This window comes from Falco biarmicus, chromosome 2, assembly GCF_023638135.1.
Source record: "Falco biarmicus isolate bFalBia1 chromosome 2, bFalBia1.pri, whole genome shotgun sequence".
NCBI classification, from domain to species: Eukaryota; Metazoa; Chordata; class Aves; order Falconiformes; family Falconidae; genus Falco; species Falco biarmicus.
Window position 1 is genome coordinate 39,883,662 of NC_079289.1, and position 24,424 is coordinate 39,908,085.

A 24,424-nucleotide genomic window follows, 5' to 3' on the forward strand; every position below is an offset into this window, starting at 1 on the left:
CCCAGCAACGGGTGATGCCTCCACCCAGACAGACTGCTGAAGGCAGAGGCTGCAGTGCAGGCCTCAGGCTGCGGGAAGTGCCAGGATCTTTCTCCTGGGGCAGGGACAGGCAGCAGACGTGCCTGAAAATAGCATGCCCAAGGTGGAGGACCTCCTGCAGCAGGTGGCTGAGCTGTAGGAGAGGCAGTGAGAAGGCTGTGTAACATCGTGGAGGCTAAGAAGGAATTGGATAGCTGGTTCCAAGCACAGTCTGCAGGGGACCCAGAGCCCACAGCCAAACAGCCCTCACCAGTGCACAGAGATGAAAGGGGAACCTATAATGCAGAGGAATGGAAGAATGCAATGGCAAGTACCCAGGGTCTGAGGTGCCCTTCCAGAACCTCTTTGCAGCTCTGCAGACTGAAAAGGGAAGACCTGTAATATTAGGAGATATGCTTGAGCTGAGGAAGGTAGCCCAACCTGCTTGTCATACCACGACCAGTGCACCTAAGAAACGGACACAAGTGATAACAGTAGGTACTTTTTTTTTCTGAGAGGTAGACAGGAACCTAACTGCTGACCTGATGTGCTCTTTCGAGGCATGTGCTGCTTACCAAGTGCTTGTATCAGGGATTTTACCAAGAGACTACCAAGCCTTGTAGAGTTCACTGACTATTATCCACTGCTGTTGCTTCATGTGTGCACCAGTGAGACAACTGGGATCAGTTTGAGGACTGCCAAGAAGGATTACAGAGCCCTGGCAGTGGTGGTATGGGACTCTGGAATGCAGATAGTTTTTTTCATCAGACTTCCTGGTCAAAGGGCAAAATTTTGAAAGGGCCAGTCAAATCTGGCAAATCAACACGTTTGTGGGACTGGTGCCACAGACAGGGGTTTGGCTACTTAGACCATGGGACTTGCTTCGAGAAACCTGGTCTACTGGGGGATGATGGCGTCCACGTGACAGAGAAGGCAAAGAGCATCTTTGATCATAGGCTTGCCAAGCTGGTGAAAAGGGCTTTAAACTGAATTTTCTGGGGAAGGGGAACCTGAATCCATCCTGCTGATACCAGTTTGATGCCAGTGCCGGCAAGAGATGCCCAGAGCATGGAGGGGGATCGCAGGTCAGCAGGAGAGCACCTGAAGAGCAGCACACAGGAATTCCAGATTCATCAGGGGCCCAACTCAAATGCTCCTATGCAAACACACAGCATGGGGAATAAACAAGAAGAATTAGAGACACGCACACACCTGCAGGACTACAATCTTACTGGCTTCATGGACACATGACAAGTTGGCTTCTATGACAGGAGCATTGGAATAGAGCTCTTTAGGAAGGACAGGCAGGGGAGACAAGGATGGGGTGTCACCCTCTGTGCCAAAGACCACCTGGAGAACATGGAGCTCCACCTGGATATGGATGAAGAGCCAGCTGAGAGCTTATGGATCAGGATTAAAGGGAGGGCAGGGAGAGGTGACATTATCATGGGGCTCTGTTACAGGCCACCCAACCAGGAAGACCCAGCAGATGAAATCTTTCATAGGCAGACAGCTGCAGCCTCACGTTCACAAGCCCTGGTCCTCATGGGGGGGTTCAGCCACCCCAGTATCTCTTGGAGGGAAAACACAGCAGGGTATGAGCAAACCAAGAGGTTCTTGGAACATACAGACAAGAACTTCCTTCTCCAAGTGACAGAGGATCCAACAAGGAGAGGTGCTATGCTGGACTTTGATCTCACCGACAAGGAGGGGCAAGTGGGGAATGTGAAGCTCAAGGGCAGCCTTGGTTGCAGTGACCATGCACTGGTGGAGTTAAAGATCCTTAGGGCAGCAAAGTGGGCATACAACAAGCTCATTACCCTGGACTTCAGGGGAGCTGACTTTGGCCTCTTTAGGGATCTGCTTGGTAGACTAACATGGGATTGGGTCATGGCTGGAAGAGGGGCCCAAGACAGCTGGCTAATATTCAAGGATCACCTCCTCCAAGCTCAGAAGTGGTGCGTCCCAACAAAGAAGTTGTTAAGCAAAAGTACTAGGAGACCTACATGGATGAACAAGGAGCTCCCACACAAACTCGTACACAAAACACAAGCCTGCAGAGGGTGGAGGCAAAGACAGGTTACCTGGGAGGAATATAGAGATATTCTGCAGGCAGGCAGGGACCAGGGTAGGAAAGGTAAAGCGCTGACAGAAATAAAATTAGCTCAGGACATGTAGAAGCTTTTCTTGTTGCTCTCCAGGTGCATTGTTGGTGAAAGGAAGACTAAGGAAAAAGTAGGCCCTATCCAGAAGGAAGAGGCACACCTGGTTACCTGGGATATGGAGAAGGCTGGAGTTATCCGAGGGCTGTTTTGCCTCGGTCCTCACCAGTAAATGCTCCAGCCACATCACCAGTTTCAGAAGGCAAAGTAACAACTAGGAGAATGAAGAACCACCTGCTATGGGAGAAGACCAGGTTTAAGATCACCTAAGGAACCTGAAAGTGCAAAAGTCCATGGGACCTGATAAGATGCATCCATGGGTCCTGAACCAACTGTCAGATTAAGTAGCTGAGCTACTATCCATCATATTTAAGAAGCTGTGGCAGTCTGCTGAAGTTCCCACTGACTAGAAAACGGGAAACATAACCCCCGTTTTAAAAAAGGGAAATAAAGGCGGCCTGGGGAACTACAGGCTGTTTTGTCTCACCTCTGTGCCTGGCAACATGATGGAGCAGATTCTCCTGGAAAATACGCTAAGGCACATGGAGAATAAGGAGGTGTGAAGGATGTTATTGGGATTGTGCTATCTGTCTCAACATTGCTGGCTGATCACCAAACAACATAGAGACCCTGTAAAGAACTTGTCTACATCTTGCTTCGATGAACCACAGATGTTTACCCAGACATTGCTGCACCTTTTCGACCATGAAAACCACACATCTCCTGTTTTGTACCCTCACCCCAGCAAGTACGCCCGGACCCCAGAGGATAGAAAATTCTCTGAAAAAACAGTATGGGTGCTTGCGCCACTGCCAAGTGAGCGGTGAGACTATGCAAAACAGTTCTCAGAAGGAGCACAGACTTTTGGATGAACAACTCTCAAACATCTATAAAAGAACTGTGACAACTAACACAGAGTGGAATTCCCCACCTGACATGAAGTTGATCCGGACTGACGGGACACCCAGCTCTGTGCGGTGGTAGCTATTGCACCTCTCTACTTTATTTTTCCTCTCTTTCTCTACATTTCCTGCCTTTATGCGAGTACCATTAAACTTCTTTTCTTTATGGCATCTGACCTTGTTTGTGTCTTAATCTTACTCTGGGAATCACAAAGAATCTCCCCAGACCCGACCATTCCGGGCCTGGACAGGAGGTGATTGGTGATAGCCAGCATGGCCTCACTAATAAAAATTGTGCCAGAAAAATTCAGTGGCCTTCTGTGATGGGGCTATGGCACTGACAGGTGAGGGAAGAGTGACTGACATCATCCACCTGGATTTGTACAAAATTTTTGGTGCTGTTTTGCACGATATCCTGGTCTCTAAAATAGAGACACATGGATTTGATGGGCGGACCACTGAGTGGATAAGGAATTTACTAGATGGTCACACTCAAAGAGTTGTGGTCAATGCCTCAATGTCCAAGTGGAGACCTGTGATAAGTCGTGTTCCTCAGGAATCAGTACTGGGACCAGTGCTGCTTCAACACCTTTGTCAGCAATGTGGATGGTGGGACTGAGTGCACCCGCAGCAGTTTTGCTGATGACACCAAGCTGTGTGGTACAGTTGACATGCTAGAGAGAAGGGGTGCCATCCAGAGGGACCTTTGCGCAGCCTACCTCTGAATCCGGTTGTGAACCTCGTGGAGTTCAACATGGCCAAGTGCAAGGCCCTGCACTTGAGTTGGGACAACCCCCGGTATCAATACAGGCTGGGAGGAGGATGGATTAGAGGCTGCTCTGAGGAGAAGGACTCGGAGGTGCTGGTGGATGGAAAGCTCAAGACGGCTTTGCAATGTGCACTTGCAGTGTAGAAAGGGAACCATATCCTGGGCTGCATCAAAGAAGCGTGGCCAGCTGGTCTTGGGAGGTGATTCTCCCCCTCTGCTCTGCTCTCGTGAGATCCCACCTGAAGTACTGCCTCCAGCTCTGGGGCCCCAAAATAAGAAGGGCATGAACCTGTTGGAGAGTGTCTAGAGGAGAGCAACGGAAATGGTCAGAGGGCTGGAGCACCTCTCCTGTGAAGACAGGCTGGAAGAGTTGGGGTTGTTCAGCCTGGTTGTTGTTCAGTCTCCAGGGAGACATTATAAGTGGCCTTCCAGTATCTCAAGGGGGATTATAAGAAAGATGTGGGCAGATTGTTTAGCAGTGCCTGTAGAGACAGGACAAGGGGTAATGACTTTAATCTAAAAGAAAATAGATTTAGATTAGGAGGGAATCCTTTACTGTGAGGGTGGTGAGACACTGGAACAGGTAGCCCAGAGAAGCTGTGGATGCCCCGTCCCTGGAAGTGTTCAAGGCAAGGTGAGATGGGGCTTTGAGCAGCCTGGTCTAGTGGAAGGTCTCTCTGGTGATGGTGGGGGGTGGGGGGCGGGGGGGGTGGAGCATCTTCAATGTCCCTTCCAACCAAAATGTTTCTATGAATCTATGATATTATGATTGAGTCAATAAACTCATTAGATTGATAGTTCTGCACATAGGAAACAAATGACCAGTTTTGTCACTGAAACATGAAATACAGCTATAAACATATTTGCTGTCAGTTGCTCCTTTTCTATATTAGTCTTTGACTCTATACAGAAATTGAAATAAAAATAATGAAAAATCTGATTATAAAAGATTAAGAATTATAATATATTGGTTACATTCAAATACCATTATAATTATGAGATCTTTTTTAATAATGATGTGGTTATCAGTTATGTATTACTCTATGGTCATAATTTATGTTCATAAGTTGATTTATTAATTTTAATATTTTGGGTTTAATTCTTGGTATCTGATGCTTCACGTAAACAAAATTATGCACAAAATTCATTGCTTTTAAGTCTAGGGCTTTGACAAATAGCACGTTTTATACATGTACCCCACAGAGCTCAGGAACAAATGCTGTTCTCCAGAAAGAAATAGTTAGGGAAGAAATATATTGACAATCTTTACACCATACAGAAAATCTTTACAAGATTTGCTATAACACCATTGCTTCCTTTAGCTTTTTGGAAAATGATTATGCTCAGCGGTATGAAGTGAGTTATATTCTGGGTTTTCATTTCAGCCTTTCAAGGCAGTTCTATAAAAGTATTCTGACATAATCATGGTGGAAAATAATAGAGTGCAAAAATTTTAATGTCATTAGTAGGGCCGTTGTTGTATATGGATGCACCTCCTTAAACCATGTGAACTTAAGAAAAACTCTATCTCCTTTGTAATGGAACCTGAAGTTCTTAGTTACATAAACATAAACAAAACTAGCATTTTAAAATTTGTTTGCCAGATGGTAGCTCCAGACTTTTCTGAGAAACCTAATACAGGAGTTAGTGGGGGCTTTGAAAAATTATGTCTATTGCAGTTCATAATAAAAACTTATATGGCCACCTTTCAAAAATTAGATCCAAAGGGCTAAATTAACATTTCTGTATCCATGTGCTATAACTGTATATGTCTCTTTATATATATTAATTACAGTTAAGGCATTAGAGATGACTGTGATGGGTGTGTTTACAAAACTGATATATCAGGCCAATTTTAAACTTTTAAACAAAATTTCAATAAATTAATTCATTAACATGACACTTCTGTATAGCTGTATAGCAAGCACTAATGGTTCTGGTCCATGGTGATTCTTAGTTGGACAGGTCAAGGCGATCAGGCTTGAAAACTCTTTGACACAAGAAGTTGCAATTGAAGCAAGATTGCTGTCTTGCTTGTCCATTATATATATATATATATATATGCTTAATGTTTTTATGCTATTTTCCCTCTCCCAAAAGGAAGGGTTCTCTTCTGCTCCTGATAGTACTTACCTTGCTTTTGGTTTTGCTGGTCATGTTCTGCCTATTGACATTGCCTGCACTTAAATTCTCTTCTGTCTGGCAGCTTACTGTTTTTCTGTCACTTGGATATCTCCTGTGTACAGCTGCACATACCTTTCCACATTTCACATACTCATATAAAATGTGTTTAGATTATGTCTGCCTATGCTATTTACAGTATTACAAAATACTGATGTACTGTTGTTAGTCACATTATTTTAGTATACTTATATGTGGGTGCAAAGCCACCTGCTACTCATTATATCCTGGTTAGTTCATTTATAATTTGTAGGTGTTTCAGACTAATTTGACTGAAATTATTCACTGAGTGCCTTTTTCACTTTGACGATCTCTTTTTTTTTTTCTCTCTTTGTTTTAATTATAAGCCATACAGATGCATTTATTTTCTGCTGCAGTGGGATTCTGTGTGTTAACCAGTTAGCTTTGTTTCACCCATTTTTGTCAGCTTACTGGCCACCATTAAAAGCTGGGCACAAAGTATGTAAAACAAACGTACAGAGGAATCAGAAATCTTTGAGGTTTGGGGTTTTTTGTTGGTTTTTTTTCCCCTCCTTTTTGCACTTCATAAATCAGTTGGCTTAATTTTATTGTCTCATTTTCCTGTAAGTACAAAAATTCTGAGTTTTAGGGTTCAACATTAGCAAAAATGTTTTCCCCTTATCCCCACCATGTCTCCAAATATTTTGCTAAAAGTGTCAGAAAAGATTACTTTATCTATTCTTCTTCCTCTTGATGTTTAGATCTAATACTGAACTTCATTATGGGAACTCTTTGTTTTTAATCTCATGTGATACATATGTTCTTTAATGAACAACATAGCTATCAGACTAAATTTTTGGTCTTTTACCAAGAATATATTTTCTTTAATAACCATAAAAAACCCTAAGTTGTGTTGAAAAATAAAAAGAACAGAGGGATCAAATGATAACACTAAACACACTCAGACAAAACATAAAATCAAAAATTATTTCTGGAACCTGAAGATGTAGAGGAAGGTGGCCTGGTGATACCACAGCATTTTGCAACAGATTCTACTGACAGACACCCCTACTTCTGGATTTGAATTCTGGTATTGTGATACTCACTTAGTATTATCTTTGGCACATGCCTCCTAAAGAACTAGATTTTCAGTAAAGAATGTCATGGAGACATGCTAGATACATATTCATGTATATATATATATATATACACACACACACATATGCACACACACATATATATACACACACGTATATATGAGAAACACAGCATCATGTATTTCAATGACATTTTGAAATTTCAGAAGTGATAATGGCAAAAACAACCCATTATTGACAGACTGACAGTGGCAGAACCTCAGGAAGTATCATGGCTTTTCCAAGGTTGCCACAAGTCAAATAGTAATAATGAAAAATATGAACAAATTGCAAAACTGAATAGTTAACAGAGGGAATATAAACTGCAAACAACATGGAGCATGGTGATATTAAAGACAATTTAGGAAATTGAAAGGAAAATTAAAAACTGCTGAGGCATAAAAGGAAAATTTCATATAACCCCATGAATCAGAAAGACAATAATAATATACAAGGTTTTCCCCTCCCCAGTATTTAGTTTAAAGATTCTGGCCTCTGTATCAGACCTGGAAGAGCTAGTAGGCTGGGAAGCCTAGCTGTTTGCTGGAAGCTGTGTCAGTTAGACTAATGAAAGACAGGACCTTTCCTTTCAGACTTTGCCTTGCTACTATTATACATTTGCCATTCAGTCAAAGACAAAGTATTTGTTGTCAGAGTTTGCAATTAAGAAGCTTCCACCCCATCCGTCCTCCCTTTTGCCTTGCCCTCACCTGCCACTGCACAAAAGGATGTATTTACCTCACAGCAACAGAGTAAATTATAAAGGCTCTCTAGACCTGCAAGATTGAAAAGATGGAGCAACTATATCCACCTGAAACTCTTCTTCCAGTGAAGTGGAAAGATGTTGAAGTAGGTATCAAGGTTTAAAAGGGGAATAGGACAAGCTAAGATTAAAGTACCTGTCGACACTTCTGAAGAAACAAAACTGAGCAAAATTATATGTTGTTGTAAGCCACTGTTTTTTTCTATAGGTGTTAACTTTCCTGTCTTTTCATTATTAGTGACAAAATAGCTTTTTGAAGAGTGTTGTTCAAGTATAGCAATACATATTTTCTTCATGTTTTTGAAACAGCAGACTGTTCATTATGTATCTTGTGCTTGCTGTAGTAGAGCGTAATTTTTTGTCTAGTTTCAGTCAGTATGATGCTATGATGGACTGCAAAGAGGAAAGACCAACAAGTTTTTTAAAAGCTGATATCCTTGAATAGGAGTTTGAGAATACTCTACTGTTCATGCACATATACTTTTATATGTTGTCCAGTGATAAGGGATGAATTCTGTTACACCGAAAATGACAGCTGCTCATCTGTGAAGACCTGACTGTGGCAAGTGGTCTGTACATTATAGGAAGTGCTGATGTAAATTCATGCTGCTATCAGGAATAGAGATAGTTAAAAAAAACCCTGCAGTGATACTTTAGAGAAAGATTGCTTTTCTTAGACTGGCTACTTACAAGATGGATCAGTTTAGCTAAACACTTCATAAACCTTGTTTAGTCCTATTCTCCCTGAGCAACACTAGCCAACCATGGAAAGATTTTGCTGGCAACAAAACTTTAGCATGATGACAAAAGAACTTTACCTTGCAGAATATTGAGAATGCATGATAATGACAACGGTACAGACCAACTTGACAGTAACCATACCTTTATCACAGATTGCTCCTATTCCAAACTTAGTGGGAATTCATGACACTAATGGCAGTCAGTCAGCAGTTGGTCTGCTTTAGCTCTGTCATTTTTCCTCCTCAATCTTTCATCTTTTGAACATGCTTCTTAACCATTAATTTTAAATTACAATTTCAGCTCTTTGGACAGCTACAATTTGTTTTGTATTTGTTGTTTGTTAAGTGTTTAGAGGAACCATGTCCTACTTTTAAGAAAATACCATAATTATATAGTAAACAACAGTTCTTATTCTTAGTCCATGTCACATTATAGCATTTAGAATTTTTTTTCTATTAATGTTATGGTGACATTACAGTGACTTTCTAATTGTGATGGGGGTTTACTTTAGGATATGACTATTTGCATTGAAATTATTACATATTTTAACTTGCTGTGTATTTCATTTCAGTTTTATACTACACACACCTTTTAACTGAAATAGCTGAATTCCTAAGGTGATGCTGCATTAAAAGTATTAAGTACACTTTGAAACGTTATTTATTCTACTTTTAAAAGATCTCACACTATTATCCATGAGCAGTTATAATGAGTGTAAGGACAACATGTTACTGTTTCTGGTGTAAATAATGACATTGTCACAGTAACATGTAAGATCTATGCTCTTAGGATTGCATTGTCTTGTAAATTACCTAGCTAATAAATAAAAATTGTCACACAAAACTATAGTTAGTAGGTTTCATATAAGTCATCATAAAAACTACTTTTTCATCCATTTCCAGATGATACGCATTAAATAGGATATCTGTTAAGTCAGAAATAGATCAGCTCGCAGGTTACATCATACACATGTTCAATTTTCTTTCTTAGTATTGACGAGTTCTGTTAGCAACCCTGAGTCCATCTTGTTTTTCTGTGATGAGTGTCTAGAGGAAAGCATTAATCTTTTTAGTTAATATGAACACTGGTAGAAAAGAACTAGTCTTACTGAAGTCAATAGCAATATTCTGTCTTCTCTGTCAGCTGTTTATAGTGCCATCTGATCTTCACAGCACTTAGGTGTATTCTTTTCTATGAAGGTGAATAAATGACACTAATTTTTTGTAAAAATTTATTATAAATACATTCTCAAAATTAGGATTGAACCTGGAGCATTATTTTTATTCACCTACAGTTCCATTTTGGTTTTCAGAGATCTGAACCTGTAAAAGCTGTCACAAATCAGTTAATTTCCTTTGATTCAAGAAACCCCAGTGTGGTAAATGATGTCCATTCTGTACATCAGCAGGAGGTGTTAACAGTATTGGAGAGGTTGGTTAGAATAGGCAGTAGAGCATGAGTTTCGAGTAAAGCTCCTAGCAAGAGCAACAAGTGAGAAATGCCTGACAAAGGAGTTGGATTGCTAGTGGAGAATGGCAGCAGGAGTTCAGAATGAAGGAGTAGTGAGGTATGCTTGGCAGAGCAGTGAAACATGGCTAGCAGCAATGTCTAGCAACATGGAAGCAACTTATACCACAAGACCAGCAGTAGCTTTCATTCAGCTTTTTTATATAGAAAGACCTGATGTTCCTAGACTGTGAATGACATATTTCTGCAGGAAGGGAAAAAAGTGGCTGGCCTAGCCATTACCTGAGAATAGAAGACTGTAATTTCTTTTTATTTTAGAAAATAAGTATTGCTTGTTCACTGTTTCATTTTCTTTAAGCTGCATTTTTAATCTTTTCACCCCTAAACAAAGTGTTTGCCAAACTAACTGGCTGGTTACTGTTAACATGGAAAATTAGCTCACAGAGTGCAGAAAATGTGGTTTAATTTTTTCAGGTTTATGGTTGGGAGCTCAAGCTACTGTTGTATATTAAGTCTGATCCTTTCTCTGATTGCTACCCATCCATACTTACCATTATGGTTACAGACATACCTTTAATGTAAAGCGATCATCTAAAAATGTAATGGACCTGAATTGCTGAGCTGTGTTCATTTTCAGGAAGAGAACACAGAATACAGTACAGTATAATAACTTTTTACTTGTCTTTCAGTTGTACTTTCTACTTCTAAAACATCTCTACCCACCAGTTCACTGTGTCTTGATGCCATGTGGTATGTATCTTGACATACATTGTACACTCTATTTTTCAGGCACTTCTATTTAATTTATTTTATTTTTTCTTTCTCAAATGTTTCAAGCTATTTCTCAAGTATCAGTCGTGGCACTGAAAAAATGGATATTTTTTGCTATTAATATTAACCAATGTTTCCTGCCATAAAATTAGGGATTTAAAACATACTCTTTCAATATTGGGGAAAGGAGGAATATCTAGCTATTCATTTTATCCTAAATTAAATTAATTTAATTCCAGCCCAAATGTCTAGTCCATGAATATCCTCTTTAAAGGGGTGGAAGGAAAAAAGTTATCTTTGCAAGGATTTTTTAGTATGATGTCTTAAGAGTTTCTAACATCTGAAATAATTCCCTAACATTCCTTATATGTCACTTTTATATATCAATATCCAGAGATTACCTAAATGTAATGCAATATGTTTAACATATAAAGTAGCACCTCCAAATAATTCCTCAAAAAGCAAATAACATAATTCAAATGTATCAGAAAACAATTTGGTTGAACTCTAGTTTAATCCACTTTTTGTGAATAATTTTGTAACAGTAACAATAAAACTTTAAATTTCATGTTTATGATTACATCAATATCATGTATGGTATGTATGAGATTTGTCAAAAGCTACTTAAAAAACCTGCACAGTTTTAGAATAGCTTCTACCATATTCTGATAGTACTGTGATGTCCTCAAGCATAGACATTAACCACCTGGGATAGTTAGTAGAACTCTAAAACTATTTCTGTAATTTTATCTTGTAGCAACATAGTAGGAAACACTGACTAAGGCCATATGTTAACTACAGGAGTAAGAAAGCAGTCAGGAAGAAGAGGATATTTGATTATTTTTTTTTTTAATTAGGAAATAAATATCAGAGACAAAAAGAGATAGAAAAAATTGTATATTTTTACTAAAAGCTTATTACATTAATTTACTGAACTTTATACTTTGACAAAAGCAGTTTAGTACATGAACAAACAACAAAAGCTGTTCTTTTAACTCTACAGCATTCAGATTTTTACTATATTTGTTTACCATGATTACATTTTATTTTATCAAATAATCTCTAGGGAACTGCATATTACACTAAAATGGGAGGAACAACTCTCTGTGTTATAGAGCAAAATAAAATGGAGCTGTTTCTTTTTCTGTGTGTGTCCATAATTGTCATGTGATCTCATATTCAAAAAGAGACAAAACAACTCAATAAAGGAAAGATTTCCTAAAAATAATCTGCGAGAGAAAACTGGAAGTTAGCTGTGTAGCTGATACTATTCCAGTGCCCAAGAATGTTTCTGGGCACTGTTTAGTGTTCTAACATCTGAGGTAAGGAGATCATCTAGTTTTTGCTGTTTCTATTAATTGTACAAATATCCCTTTGTTATCCGAGCCATGCAAAGTTAAAAAATATTTTTTAAAAAATCTAAATACGTTAATATTGTGGCACCTACATGGTGACCATTAATTATTCTAAATATTTTTGTATTCAAGAATATCACTTGTAATTCTCAGACTCTAATTTTTTGACTTTGTTTGTTTGTTTGTTTTGGTTCTTTGGTTTTTTGTAATTGAGGCATTGGTGTTCTTTTAGAAAAATGTAAGGCAGGTAACATTTTTGCTTGTAAAAGTAATACAGATATAATGTATTCATAATCCAAAATGCTGTTTCTGTTAACCTGTGCTCAAAATAAATATGTGCCCTTTCCTCTGGAAGAAAAAAAAAATGAAAAAAAATCTAGATCTTTGAGTTGGGAAGCATCATAATCTATTTTTCATTCTGCACTGTGAAGCTTACTTATTACTCTTCATAATTTTTCTAGCTATATATATCTGGGTAGGAGAATTTTTTTCTGTCTTCTCCCTTGGAACTTCTCTTTGGAAAGTTATCCATGTGGGTTTCTCATAAATGTAGTAAAAGACTCCCTCTTCAAACTATTTCTAAATTTCTGAGGGTTATCCCAATCCATGCTAATGATAGATTGCCTAAGAAAATTTGATGTTCATGTGTCAACATTTAGAAAAGTTCAGTGGCCACAGTATGTCATTCATCACTTCCTGGCAAATCAGCAAAACCCAGTTGTATAGCTGGAACTTCCATTTAGAAGGAAAATGTTTTACCTTTGATTTGAAAGATAAGATGATCTCAGAAGGTATGAATGTTTTATACATGGACAAATATATAGTCTGTTAGTGAAAAATGTGATTTATATTTTTATATTTAAAAAAAATATTTCTGAAACTATCCCTACAGTTTCACCATTACAATTTTTGGACAACTATCAAAACTCACAAAACTCCCTGAAGTTATTAGTTTTCCTTTTTTCATGTAGAATTCCTGGAAAAGATGATAAATGAAAGTAGCCCAGAAAAAATTTCTTTAATGAGACACAACCAGAAATTTTCTGACAGTTCCAATAATTTACCGTTTAGCCAATGAAGATGTGCTAGAACTAAAATAACTGAGATAAAACATACTGTCTTGTGTGTCATTTAAATATTGCCTTGAAGAAAACTCCAGCTTATTGAAAAGGTTACCTCGTTCATGTCTATAGTCACTTAGCATTCTTACAGGAGTGAGGAGCTAAGGCTGATGTGACTGGTTTTAAATTTCTTCCATTTGTTTGATGTCTTTTCTTTTTAATGGGATCACAACCTCAGTCATCATTTGGCAGCTGTTTTCTTTCAAGGGATTTTTACTTAAAATACTTTTTTTAAAAAAAATATTATAATTTTACTGCTCAATGAACCTTGCAATAACAACACTTTAGCATCTATCCGCCATGGCAGATGGCAAACTAATGAGGCCTGCTGTAACTGCATACTGATATGTTCTGTACACAACACTTCTGCGCTCCAAAGGGAGGTCATAGAGTAACTTTTATTTATGTTATTTGTTGTATTTGATCGTTGAAAATCATAAGACAAATTATAAGAAAAAGCACTTTCTGCACCTTTTAATTGGACTTACTAATGTTTACTGCATGTAATCAACCTACAGAGCTCAAAAAAGACACAGTCCATAATTTAAGTGTTGTTTACCTTGCATTTTTTAAAAAGACATAGTGTTACTGCAAGGTGAATTTTCCCTTCTATTTAAAATTCACCTTAGAATCAAAGCTAAAGATGTTTTTGCTGTGCACTTCTTCAAGTCATTTTACTAAAGCTAATATTTTACTTTTTTAGATTTTAGATACTAAAGATAGATACATAGTTAATATTCTAACTATTTTGTTGTTGTTCTTGTTTCAGGGCATTAGTGAATATTTACCACACTGACCCTCAGGATTCCTTATTTTTTTGTAATGCAGATACTAGCTAATTTTCATCACACTTAGTGGAGGCTAACCTAGTACAAGTTCATGTTTTAGTAACTTCATGAAAAACAAGGTAAAACAGTCATGAAAAATCATGAGTCTGGTAATAAGTGTAATTAACCTGATCTCAGTCAAGGTGTATAATGCAAATATGTGATCTACATACCTTGATAGGGAGAGAAGAGCAGAGGAAATGTAAGACAGAAGGACTGACTGACTCATCTAGAATATTAGTCATTCTACCCAGCTTAAAAGAATATATGAATCACTCTTTGGAGTTGTTTTCTCCTAGGAGAAACCTAGAAGATTTCTAGTGCTCTCTTTTGCATTGATTTAATATTTTTTTTCCCTTGAAAGTATGTCCCAAACTACTTGAACCAAGAATAGTGAATAGTTCAAGATAAGTAAAATTTTACCTTTAACGTTTCACAAGCTTTTCTAAATCAATTCCATGATCATATTAACAATTGGAAACTATTCTTGGGAATCCCAGTAATCTCATTAAATTAGGGTCAAAGATTAAAATATTGGAAAGTAAATTACTTTCAAGTATATAGCCTGAGTAATATTGGATGTAATCAAGTAAAGATGATAACAACTTTCATTTCAAAACACTGTCCTTTACTCATTGCCAGTGCTGTGCTGTGTTTCTGTGTCAATAACATATTACTGAGACAATAATATTTTACAAAAAGAAGAGTCTTGAAGTAATAGATTTTAAAACATCAGTAATCTGTATCTGACCTTCATATACACTTCAACTACCACTTTTCGGCTCTTCTGCTAAACTTCCTTTTTTTATCTATTGCTTACAGGAGATAGCTGTAGACTTGTAGAAATATGGTCATTAACTCTTATCAGTATCCTTACAATATGTTGAATAATTTTAATAGATTTTATTATTGTTCAAATTTTAATATAGATTTTCCTCCTGTAAATACTCAGGTCTAATGTTGCTTTCAGTGTGCTCATTTTGCACTCATATAATGTCACTAATTTCCTTGTATTTAGTCTTGTTTGTATATCAGTAGGAAAGGACTTGGAGACTATTGTACTATGATATTAAAAATTAGTTTATTTTAGATTTGCTTTTTTGATTTAATACAGCTAAAAATGTCTTGGCACAGCAGTAGGATTTCAAATATCACCTTAGCCTAGAGGCAAAATTTTATAATTATATATGTTTTGTATTTTTTTCTTTTTTTTTTTTTTTTTCACAAGCTGTTTTACTTTTCTTTCAGGTAAAGAGTTGTGCTGAAATATCTTGGCTGAAGTATCTCATCAAGAAAATCAGCAGATAAAGGCAGGAAAAGAAAGTAATAGACCATTCATCTGTCTCCTTCACTGATAAAAAAAAAAAATCTCTTGAAAATCCATATCCTCATCTTTACATTTTCCTATCATCCACTGACTACAGTAAAAAATAAAGCAAACATGCTTCTTAGAGAGTCAAAATCACTATTAGGATACAGTAGTTATAGACATGATTTATAAAGCTGCAAGTGATTGATTTCTTCACTGAACAAAATTAGATGACTGTGAATCTTGCTTGCAATGCAAGTTGGCTAGTCTTAAATCACATAATCTTTCTCTTTTTTATTTTTCTTTTATTTTTCTTGGTTGTTTGTTTTTTTTTTTCTCCCACTCCCCACCCCCATCCCTTGAAAATGGCCACATCAAAATCTTCCAGGAATCTGAAATACTTTTAATGATAGTGTGTCTGAGTGCATGATTATAGATCTTAGCAGAAGTGTTTTAAAGGAGTGCTTTCTTAAGTGGAATAACACTACATAGTAAAACTTACCAGACTGATTTTCTGTGTTTGTCCTACATATTATTTAAGGGATATTGAATATCTCTACTCAACATGAGGGGCTTTTAAGAATGTCATTAAATACTGTGTAATCTACTCATTATCTAAATAATTTGCCATAGAATGCAACTAATAATCAGAAACTGCTCAATCAGTGTATTTCTGGAAAAGTCATGCAGGGGGAATCAACATTAAACAAGTATTTGCATTCAATTAGGAATGTGTGATTTTCTCACAGCTTATAATTTAAAAATATAGTTTGAACAGTAATTGTAAATGGCAAAGTCATCTTGTGTACTAGTTGCTCAACAGTGCTTCATTTTAAAAACTTGCTTTTATATCTCTAGATGGTGCTATATGTACCTCTATTGGTTGAAAAAGTATAAGTAATTTTAATCTAAAATTATACAAATCCTAAGTAAGAAAAAATAACTAGAACCATAAAAATGATTGTGGAAAACTTTTTTCTGCTTTTACTGTAGGCGATGAAGCATGTGTTGCCGGGTGATTATGCTCATGGGAAAGTTAATCTTGTGCTGTATTAAGTAGCAATCACAAACAAGTACCATAGAAAGACAACCTATATTTTTGTACAAAAGACTGGGCTAATTCCTTGCAGAAGTAAACTAGAAAAGCTCTTTTTCCACTCAGTCCTATTATGTACAATACTTGCTGTTCTTCCCATATATTTAGACATTTCTATTCCTTTTTCTGTTAATTTATTTTTAAAAGCAGATTGAAATAACACATTAATTTGTGCTGAACTGTCATATCTATGACGTCCTTCAGGGATAGGTAATGCAAGAGGTTTAATACCTATACATTTACAATTAAAAGAAAAAAAAAAAAAAAGAAGTCTGGAAAAGGTGTTGTTTAGTAAGAAACAATAATTCTTTTCTAGTGAAATTGGACTGATAAGTAAAACAACTGTTATTGACTGCCATATAGGTAATTCCTTATATTCCTTATAGGAAGCCTCAGAAACATCATTATACATTTCTGTCAGTATCACGTAGCCTGAATACAAAGAAACTACAGACAAAGGCATAAAAATCTGGCTACAGAAATACATGGAGCAGTATCTTCATATCAGGGCTATTAATGGCATACTGTTGACTAGTACTATATTTTAATAGGAAATACAGCAAAGGATGATAAGGAAGTATTTAACAATATGAACACATTTTATATTTCTATACTTGAATCCATGTTATGTTTCCTTATTTCAGATAAGAAGTGACAACAGTACAAGGATGCCTCTTGACTACCGTTTGCCTTTATTAGGCACTGCAAATGGAAACTGCCTGGCCATTATTCACCCACCGCAGGTTCCCTTTGCTGGTAGCTGATTCCAATTATGCGGCTGCTTTCTAGTCCTTTGCCACCTGTGTTTCAACACTCATATTTGTAATACCCTTTTACTAAAAGCTATTGGGAATGGATAGTATGGATTTTTCCTTTGCTGCACCAAATTTACGTACTCCAGACCTATTGTCTATGTCCTTCAGCTGAAAAAGTAATTTAGTCTCCTTTCAAATACAGTGCACTAGAAAATCAGGCACATCTTCATCCAATTAACAGTACTGGTCGTGTGCCAACAGGAATAGTATATTGTTAGAGATTAAACACTTCAAGTTGTCCAATATAAGCTTCTGAAGGAGTAGTAGACAAGAGCAAAAGTGGTGTTCATTTCAATCATGACTTTTTAAAAAATGCTTTTGATGGTTCTAAAATATGAGCCTAAACATCCAGTCTAACATTAATTCAAGAATGAAAGGAGAAACCTAATGCATGCACTAGATGTGTAGAATTACATGTACTTTTTCAGTCACAAGAAGTGATAGATTTATTTGTAAACTTCGTTCAGCCCAGTCACCCAAGGAATTCCCTTACTTTAACTTACAGTGAAATTATGAATAGAAGGGGAAGAAGTGACTAGGGACAAATATTGAAGTGATCATGTGCAGTTTAACCAATATGCACAAAAAAGTAAATTCACTGTTTTTTTCAAGGCTGTAACATTACCCAGAGGTGTCATAATAATAACACATCTTCTGGAAAGTACTGTACATTAACATTTACATGTGTTTATAGTAATCCATGCTGAATTCTTCAAAAATTGTTCTAACATTATTTTAGTGGAAAAAGAATACTTTTCTTTTTTTGTTATTGACAGTAAACAGGATACTGTGAAGATATATCGATTTTTTGTTGTCAAAAAAATAAAGGACAAATCTTATAATGACAGCTGTGTCACATTCTTGGGATCTTGCCAGATTCACAAGATATTTTGGGTGTGAGTACAAAGCAATATCACTACATCCGCTTTGGTTAAATCCTAGTGATGCTAAGAAAAATGTCTCTCCAATTCAGTCTTGAGCTTAAGAAATCAGGATGAGACACAGAAACAGGGAAGTCTTTTGTGAATACCAGGGATATCACCAGATTCTGGTTATTTTTTAAAGTGCTTTTCAATTAATATGTGTAAGGTAAAAGGAAAAAGAAAAGATTTCAACTAATAATCTGAGCTCATAATTCAAACACATTTCAACCTGAGATTTTAAGAACAGGCTATCACATGTTTTTAGAACGGACATCTGAGGAAAATGTGTGTGACAGTTTTCCAAGCAAGAGTGCATATTCATGCAATTAAGCAAAAGCTTTTTTAGGACTCTTTCTGACAATTCATTTGAATATTTTAATAAAATAGAAGGAGAGCAATATAAAGCAAAATCTTCCTTGGCTTGTTATATTGTTTCATAGCATTAGTTGTTAACTTGTCCTAGATTCCACTTGTAGCTTCTGCTTGCTGGTAGCATCTCCTAATATAAATCTTGTCTGTGAGTAACAGACTGCTGGACTGCTGGGTTCCTAGGTTTGTCTGCTCTGTGACTTTTTTTGCAGTAACACAAAAAATGCATTATGAACAAGTAAAGAATGTAGGGCCTAATCCAAAAGAGTTTTGGGGGGTTTTGTTTGTTTGTTTGGTTTTTTTTTTTTAGTTCAATGTGCTTTGAAATCAGCTTCTCTAGAGAATCCCTTGCAAAGCAATCTCTATGGATGTTCGTCTGAATTTTTAAAGAAGTGCATTTAGCATATATTCAGACTCTTTTGTTTCTTTTTTTGTAATGCACACCAAAAATGCTCTCAGAAATTTTTGCAGTGAAAACAACTATAATTGTGTGTTGGAAAAATATTCATTCTTTCTGTTTGCATGAATAATTAAGTTTTGACTAGGCAGAGAGACATAATGGAGAGAAGTATAAGAACGATTCTACCCTAATTGTTAGGTCATGCATTCATAAATAAGAAGTCTGGTTTTTACTTAGAAGAATGTATGAGTAAATAATACAAAACAATTTCAGGATATTAAATAGCTTACACATCTTCACATACTCCAAAGTTCCTTCAAAGCTGACCATATATTTATGACTAAAAAATTTCTTACTGTGGAGGAAATACATGAGTGCATTAGTATGCATTTTTGTGCCCTAGGCATCTGAATAAAAAGGGGAACATTTTCCTTTTCTGTTTACATCTTCTGAGATAAACCTGTGCTGGGACTTTGGTAGTTATTTCCTGGAAGCTAACAGAGACTTTTGTAGTATCTTTTCAGAACTCTTATGTCATTAATAGGCTTTCAGTGTCCTGAAAAACCTCATTGGGGTCCTCTGTTCCCATCTTTTTACCTTTAGGCCCTGGAGTACCTCTTAAGCTCAGGATCAGGCCCTCAGATCTGAGCTGAACTATGCTTTAAGTGTACTGTGCCCTGTCTTCTGCTGTCCTAAGTGTGATCCCTTGGTGGATCCAAGCCTCGATTGTATGTCAGCTTGTCTTCAGCCCTGTCTCCAGAATGGACCTTGGGATTTGCCTCACAGGTAGCCTTGTCTCAAGTCCTCCTTTCTGGGTGAACCTTAGCTATAAACCATAAGTAGTCCCGCTTCCCTTCCTGTTTTCTGCTGTCCCTGCTTGTTGACTGGACACCCTGTATGGATACAAGACTTGACTCATTACTTTGTCTTGCTTGGCCCCTGTTGATGGATGTTTTTTCTGTCACCAGCATCATCCTGCACAGACCCCGTGGAACTGCATCCTCTCAGTGATGGCATGGCCTGTGCTGGGTTCATACTCATTTTGTGAGGCAGCCCGATTCCTGTGGCTCCCTCTCTCAGGGTCTACAGCCTGAATCTCCAAATGAATTTCAATGCCATCACAAGATGTTATTGCCATCTACAAAAGGTGTAGAGGAATGAAGCTGCATTAATTAATATCGATAACATACAGCTGTGGGCTGGCTTTAGGGCCGGTGGGTTGCCTGATGTAGAATAAGGTGCAGCTGTGGCTGGTTCTGTTAAGTGGTTGGGCAGCCAATGAAGAGAGAGCAGCTGAGGAAGAAGCAGAGAGAGGAAGAAGCAAGAGAAGAGAGAGTAGGCTCTGGATGAGGTGAGGAGAAGGCAGCAGAGGGACTGGTATGAAGAGTTTGTTGGTATGAGATGGTAAAAGGCCTTGTTGCAATTTGACGGTTTGGAGTCTGCTGTGACACCCTCCCATTTTCAGACTGTGCCTGATGTATTAAACCTCAGTCGTGATCCATTGATTTAGCTGATTCATCTGGGCTCATATGCCACTTAGAATAGAGGTGTTGTTTTTTTTTTAAAAAAAAAAAACAAGCTACTCATTCTTTTGATTTAACTTCATCAGCATGTTAACTATTGTACCGTCACCTAAAAAATATAGTGGATGATGGCTTACCAGAGTGAAGAGTCTAACCTGATGATATTGCACAATGGTAAATCAGAACAGAGATATGTACCTTTTTATGAAATATCAATCACCTGATTTTAATTTCTGTTAAGAGCACCTGCAGCTTTTCTTAGTTTTCTAACAACTATGATAGCTTCTGCAGTTTACTGGGTTCTGTTTATGCTGTCCTTAGCCAAGTCTTTCCAACTGTTCAGTTCAGTTCATGAATTCTAATGGAAGCAAGGCACAAAATTATTAATGTAACATATTTTCAAGGTTAAGGTCACATCCAACACTTAACTCCTTTGCTTATTGAGTTAATGACTGGTTAGTGACCTAGTGGAATCTTTTGAAATGGATGTTCCATTTCCAAGAGATATGGTTCTAACGTGCTTTAAAAGATCACTGACACTCTCTAACTAACTGGATTATTCATTTTTAAGGAAACATAACTTTAATTTGTTGTCATTATTTTGTGGCACTTTTTTTTTCTAAATTGAACACAAACATGTATTTGTAATTATGAGTGCAAGGAATTATAGATTAAATACTGTTATAGATGAAATATCATTTTTTGACATATTTTTTGATAACTGGAATTAAAAAAAAATCTTATTCTAAGGTAAAGGTCTAAAATAAGTCATATATGTTTTAAAATCCTTTTTTTTGTTGTTTGTTTTTTTTAATTAACTGTGAAGAGGCCCTAGATAAGATGTCATGTAGAAGCATCTTTTTTTGCAGCTACCAAAACATCAATGAGTCCAATCCAAGTGCTGATAGACTGTCATAATTAAGTCTTTAGGATAAAACAGAATTTTAGAAAATATTTAATAAACATAAATTAATAAACAGTAACATATACATTCAAATTTAATAGCAGTACTAAAATATAATATAGTTGGTTTTAATTTTTTGTATTCATCTGTAATTACAGGTTGTCACTAATATGCAGTGGCAGGAATTTGATGTTCTGCACGATAGTCACACAGCAGTCACAGACATGAAAGATATTTCAGAAGGTAGCACAATGAATGGTGATATACTTTTTCTTTCAACAGAGGTGAGTCTTACTTTCTACTAATTTGCTCACTGTTATGAGATGATCTGAGTGCTTGTAGGAATTTCTTCTAGAAGAAACAAAATATTCCTTGCAAATGGAGGTTGTACCCTGTTTTACAAAGAAAATACAGTATATTAGATTAATAGAATTGCACAGATTAACCATTTGTAGCGGGGCTTGATGTGGAGGTGGATTTAATGACTATTTTTTAAAATGTCTTTGTTTAGTCTTTACAGATGCTTAGAATAGCTTTACAGCAATTCCTGTGTGATTTTTTTTTTCCTAGCTCTATTTTTCACATAATTATGTGAAAATGTGTACTATGTATATATTCATATGGTTACTATTAGAGATAGCAGCTGTAGCCTTCTCTGTGGAAGTCTGAGAGCAAAACTGTTGTGATGGTGTTTGAATATTACAGTGAAACTTCATATCACTTTTTGAATAATTGTATGTTTGAATAAAAATAAATACATGAATCTCTGCTTTGCACATTAGCAGCAGGTCTGGATGCATGCATTATTTCAGCTCCAAAGTCAAGCTTTATTTCAAAGGCTCATCAAACTTTCTCAGAAATCCTAACCTGAAACTTAACTTCCTCCATACTAGCACATATGAGAAACCAGAAGTCACAGCAGGGTGTTGTGATACTTACTTCTGTACTTCCCAGTGCTTCCTACTGAGCTAAAAGTAGACTTATAGATTAAAAATAATGATATGGAAACTGATTTTTACATTAGTTTATTGTCACAGACAATTCATATATCATAGGTGCCATCAGCCAAGTCTTCTCTCTTTTTCTGATATCCTGAAAATGGCGTAATTCAAATACCCTGTATTTGCTTCACTTGCCAAGATTGTGGGGGGCGGGGGAGTGCAGAGGTGGGTTCTGTGAGAATATGGCAGAAGCTCTCCCTATGCTGGACACAGCCAGGTCTAGCCAGCTCTAAGGTCCCACCACTGGCCAAAGCTGAGCTCATTAGTGACATTGGTAGTGCCTCTATGATAACCTGTTTTAGAAGAGGCAGAATCTGCTGCACAGTAGCTGTGAGAGAAGAGTGAAAAAATGTGAGAGGAACAGCCCCACAGACACCAAGGCCAGTGAAGAAGGAGGGGGAGGAGGAGCTCCAAACACCAGAACAGAGATTCCCTTGCAGCCCATTGTGAAGAAAGTGACTGTTTTTACATCTTCCTCAAATCTTCCATTTTTGCAGATGCGGATGTAAATTAAGTCTGAACAGGACCCCATGTGCACAACTAATAAACTTTTCCTCGTAAACCCTGGTATCACATGCTTATTTCACTTTTCCTTCATATGCACACAGGAGTCAGTTAAAATTTATTTGTGTACATGTATGAGTAGAATGCATATATTACTCTTGTACAACATATTTTAAACTCGCCATTATATTCCTTTCCTAATTATTATTTTACCATCATATACACAAGTTGAGAAGACTGTAAATACACACTCTGAGCCAAATGTTGTTAGATCAAATTCACTTCTTTTAGGTCTGCAATGCCGTAACTGTGAGCAGAATTCATCTCACTATGGTTTCCTACTACTAGGCAAAATGTAGTTACCAATCTTCATATTTCTGCTTCTCAATTACGGGTATTGTTTAAGTGAACTTGCTCCTTTTTCTTTTCTCAGCATCTAGACTTATGCCAGAAGTTCATAGGGATATAATTAAGGTCTTCGCAAGCCAAAAGTGAATGAAAAACTCATGAAACGTTGTCAAGTAGTGTTTAGGGGCTAACTTTTAAAGGAAGCCCTGCCAGGAATAGAGGAAATGATGCAAGATCTGGAAGTAGTAAATACCTTGGGGATATTTTAAGATAACTAGACAGATGCTCAGGAAACTGAAAACATACCATCATAGTAATTAGTTCTTATTCCTGAAGAGAAGTTGGATTTGGGACCAATTCAAAGTGAGGGGCAAAGGAGCAGAAAGCATATATTAGTCTTCAAAATATAAACTCACAAGAAATCTCTGCTGTCATGCCATGTTAAACAAATGTCTATTATGTGCAAAAACCAGGAAATACTAAGCTACTACATGTACTAACTTCTGCTCTATACAAGAATAGGCCGTCAGAAAAAAAACTAACACATAGGTTACACATGGGGTTTTATACACACTATGTGATTGTTACTATACTTTATGAATGTAAAATTTCATTTAACCGTTTAGTTTCTGGCACATCACTTGAAAAGATGTAGTAAAAGGATAGTTTAGGTAGTGGAGACACACTGCCATTTTTGTTTATAATGAAAAAAATCTTTATGCTCTGAGTTTTCCTGTTCATTCAATAGACTTCAGTTTTTGATGTGATCAGGAGGTGACAGGATGAAACTTCACAAGAAATAAGTATTTTAAAACATTTAATGTCCAGTGATTGAAACAGGTACTCTGGATTATCGTTCACCATTGGAAAAGTAGTATGGAAAAAGGAACCATCTGCATGTGTGGGGGAAATAAAATAGGAAGTCAACCCATTTAATTTCTTACAGATAGCTGCCTGCTTGTAAATAGGATATAGCAATAATTACAGTGATACAGGCTTTTCCACAACAGTGTTAATAAATAACTAGGGTAAAATATTATCACAGAGTAATAATAAAA